We start from the raw sequence: 4,679 nt of genomic DNA, 5'->3' as shown, positions 1-4,679 counted from the left end.
TTTTTGCTTCTTTATGAATGGACAGCGAGGTTAATCCTCCAAAAACACTTTAAAGAAAATTTAATGCTGAGATAAAAGTCCGTCCTCTAGAAATGTCTTTTCTAACGTAGCCTTTGTGCTAGCTGACTAGACAGGAGGATAACTGATGTGCTCCATGTTATAATTAGAGAAGCTCTGTATGATACTCAGTGTTGGGGAGTAACGGAATACATGTACCGCCGTTACGTATTTAAAATCCAAAATATGAGTAACTGTATTCCGTTACAGTTACCGTTTAAAAAGGTGGTATTTAGAATACAGTTACTTTGTTGAAATAAATGGATTACACGGCGGTACTTCCCTGTTTCATATTGTGGCGGGTCAGGACTGTTTGGGTTTTGTTTGACAGCTACGTTCTGTTGTTCCAGGCGGCAGCGTTACGGTTGCCATGGTTACAGGGTGACGCTCTCTCTCTGCGTGTTTCCTGGGTGAGAGAGCGCCTGTTGTTGTTGTTGTGCTAAGCTAATAGGCAGAATGCTACAGGTATAGCTCTAAAGAATGTAGCATCATGGGCAGTGTAGTCCGTGCTGCAGGGAGAATGGACTGCCATACCCGTTATGTGTCTGTGAGCGAGGGAGGGAGAAAAAGGAAAAGTACGAGCTGTCATCGAGCAGAAACGGGAGCTGGAAGCATGTAAATATAATAATAACCACTGCAGCCAAGAAGAGAGCCTGACGAGCCCAGCTGTAAGTAAGCTATTAAGACTCGACTGTACACCGTGTTCGTGTTTTCCTCTGAAACAATAAGTTCTGTTGGAGCAGCCTTTCAACGCCTCTCTCTGTCTCTGCTAGCAAAGTTGACCCAGACAACAAAGTAAAGCTAGTTTTCAGCTACGAGCCGACACAGAACCCACCGTATTAGCCAGAGGTCCCTTTACTACGGTTCGGAGCCGCGGACCTTCAGTAACAGTAATAAATCACAGCAATAGTACATTCATGTAGTTGTAAACAGCATGATAATATATTAAGTAATCCAAAGTATTCAGAATACGTTACAGAATACATTTTGGGGCATGTATTCTGTAATGGAATACATTTTAAAAGTAACCTTCCCAACACTGGATCTTAGTCAGCTCCTCTCCTGATTGGCTGCTCTTCACTAACAGGAGGGCGGAGTTTCCATGTGTCTGCGATGACAGCATAAGGGAAATCTCCCCTCGGTGACCAAGAGTAGAAAAAAATGATTAGCTGCAGAACCTCCTGAGTTGAAACTTTGGAAATGTAATATGAGCACTGACCAACAGGAGCTCTTTACATTCAGCATGAATATACAGACGAGGGGAAACCCTGATCTCTGAAAGTGTGCTGACATGGTGCTGAGGACATGGACACAGCTCCCCCTCTGGAAAGATGAAAGATCTGAAAGCTCAGACTCCTGCAGCTCCTAATGAAGAAAGAGTTCTAAAGCTGGTTGATCGACAGGGAGTAACCCACGCTGCTCTCTGAATCCAAGGCTGAACGTTGAGCCTAAACCTCTTTTAAACGTGAAAATGGAAACCACGGCTCTGGTTTTGTCAGTTTGTCACTGGGACGGTCAACAGTTCTTACTTTTAAATATCACAAACTGTGATCAAGTCAACACTTTGTTCTTCCTCTGCTGCACTTGAGTCGTATGAAGTAGAAAAGTCCCCCAGTTTGCTTGGAGACCTAAAAGTGTTTATTCCAGCCGGACCTGACGACCTGAACTGGGTCATGAACTGGTCTGATTACTGGGATCCTGGGTCACAGAATCGCTTACCTACATAAGAAGCTGAGAGCTCTCCAACTGCATCAGGTCAAAACGTGCAGTGAGTCTGTGAGTTATTTCAGAAAAGTGCACGATCAGCAAAATGGACACATAATTTTAGCCCTGCAGCGATTTACACCAAATAATTCAAGTAATGCATTTTATGCAGCAACTCAAAGATGTGGAACATGAGTAAAAACTTTGGAGTAAGTCCGGCGCTTTGTGAGACTCACTTTTTGCAGCTGGAACACATTTTTCATCGGGCTGAGCGACGCAGCCTTTTGGAAATCGAAGGATTGCTTCTGCTCCGCGTCACCCTTTGTTCAAACAGCGCATGCATGAAGGAGTCGCAGGATGGGAAACAAAACGAACCGTTGGTCCTCGGATCGCGTGCCGACGTGGGAAGATTCTGACGTTTAGAGAACCGAAGCAAAAGTACTGCAAGGTTGGTTCTCTCAGCTAAGCTGCGAAAAGACCCTTCACCTGAAGAGTTTCACTTCCAGGTTTAATAAAGGTTTGGAAAGGAAACCTTGCATGGCCTAAAATTCAGTGACCATCTTCATTATCATGAGAAAACAAATCCTAAAAACCGTGAGATGCTCAGACACGTTGTGAATCGTTTGCATTCCTGCTGTAGTCATGCAGAGTTACAACATCTGCTCCCTTTTAGCCACATGCTGATGAACATTTTCATTCCTGACCCAACTTATTACATCGTTTCCACATAATTACAGAGCAAACAGGCCAGAGAGCGATTCAGGACCTGCCCGAGAAGTTGTTGTTTTCGTCGTGTATCAAAGGTTAGTTATCGTTTCTAAGTAGGTCGGCTGGTGCCCAGCAGAACGCCGCCTTAACCTACCCTACCTGCAGGGCATCGCCTCCTCTTGTGCTCACCTGCCAGCTCCATCACACCTACAGCACATTACTGTCTTAAACCTGATTTATCCTGCAGGGTGACGTGCCTTCATCCTGCTGCACGCTTCACTTTTTGTTTATTTTTATGGTCATGTTTCTGAAAACCACCCGTGTCAGCAGAGCTTCCCACCAGCGACTCTTTTATACAATCCCAGTCGTCAGTTTGACAATGGACCAATGGCAGGAGACCACATTTTAATAAAATACATTTGCCTTCAAAGTCAAAGCTGGCCTCATTCTGAAACACATTTCAAGAGACACAACTTTTACTTTGAAGGTGAACACTGTGCGTCCAGTTTGCATAGCACCGTTTCCCGTCCGCTCAGCGAGTAGTTGGCGAGTGTTAGCAGACAAGTCGGCGTCTTCCATACACACTGCGGACAACTGTGACAACCTGCTACCAACCAAAGTGCAGGAGGGCTTTTAGCACGAGCAGTTTCACCTGGAAACAGCAAATAACCTTCAGCAACCAATGGCAACCAATCTGTTCGGGATTTCACATTTAATCGGTCACTAACTGATCTCCAAGCCTGAGGGTTCAGTTATTGTCCACCGCTTTGTTCAAATAACATTTTTGGTCATTTGGAACATCAAAAATAAAAGTCTCTCAACAGTTAAACTGCGCGAGAGCTGCCGGCGACATGGCGGATGGTAAGCGGTTGGTTCTTTGGTCTTCAGTGGTCCTTCAGTGGTTTCCTGGGTGATTCAGGTCTCACTGGGATCTGTTCACACAAGTAGCTAACGTGATGTCATCGCTGCTTAGAAAGAAAAGAAGATCAGACACCAGCGAGGGAGGATAAGAAGGACAGACGCAACAACATTGTCATCTCCTCTGTAGCCGGTGTATCAGAAAAACTCAGGAGGGTTTTCTCCAAGCATGACATCCCGGTGCATTTCAGACCCAGCAACACACTCAGATAAAAACTGGTTCACCCGAAAGACAAAACGCCAAAACACAGACTTAACAATGTGGTGTTTGCTGTACAGCAGCGAGGAATGCCCAGACCTCTACATTGGAGAGACCAAACAGCCACTTCACAAGCGCATGGCACAACACAGAAGAGCCACCTCCACAGGACAAGACTCAGCTGTCCATCTGCATCTAACGGTCAAAGGTCACTCTTTGAGGATGCCAATGTTCACATTTTGGACAGAGAGAACAGATGGTTTGAAAGAGGAGTGAAAGAAGCATCTATGTCCACTGTGAGCGGCCATCTTTGAACAGAGGCGGTGGTTTACGACACCAACTCTCTGCCATCTATAATCCAGTTTTGAGTTCCCTCCCCAGACGCCTTAACGCCCACTCACATCCTGGGCCATCTGACCTCAGGAATTCACATGATAAGGTGGGGCCAGGTTTCACAATGAGCTCACCTGAAACTCTGGCTGATTGGGACCCACACCCAGTTTCACACCTTGGCTCAGGCGATTAGAGGATCATCAGGGGGTCCTTTTGTCCCTCTGTGGGGGGAAACTCCCACTAGGTTTAAATCTGGGACTCTCCACCATTTGACCTTAGAACTGAAGAAGCTTCTCGGATGAAGGTGAAACGTCTTCAAGTAACTTAAAGAAGTCCAGACGCTTTTCTTTGACTACGATGACCTGGATGACTGAGAACCTTCACAGACACATCGCTGCTTAGTGAAGTCCGTTTTTTGAAGCTTGTAGTTAAATATTTACGCAGCTGCCATCTGACCTTGTACAAACCGAAAGAAGAACTCAGGAGTTTTGCAGCCAAACAGATGAACAGATGAAGTCTGTGTTCTGTTCTTCTGAGTGGAGATCAGTTCATGTTGATTTAATTTAAAGTATAATATTCAGTCATCAATAACGCACCAAAGCTTTCAGGTCTCGTTTCTAGTGCTCGGAACATTTGGGGTTATTTTCAAGCATTTGGACACAAACATTAATTATTCATCAAACAGCAGCTGCAGGAAAAGGATGAAGCATTTCTAAATCTCTCTGATCAGCACCTGGATATTTAGGTGAGGTCTGCAGGC

This window comes from Neolamprologus brichardi, chromosome 5 (genome assembly GCF_056152115.1).
Source record: "Neolamprologus brichardi isolate AB-2024 chromosome 5, ASM5615211v1, whole genome shotgun sequence".
Taxonomy (NCBI): Eukaryota; Metazoa; Chordata; class Actinopteri; order Cichliformes; family Cichlidae; genus Neolamprologus; species Neolamprologus brichardi.
This window is presented reverse-complemented; position numbering follows the sequence as displayed.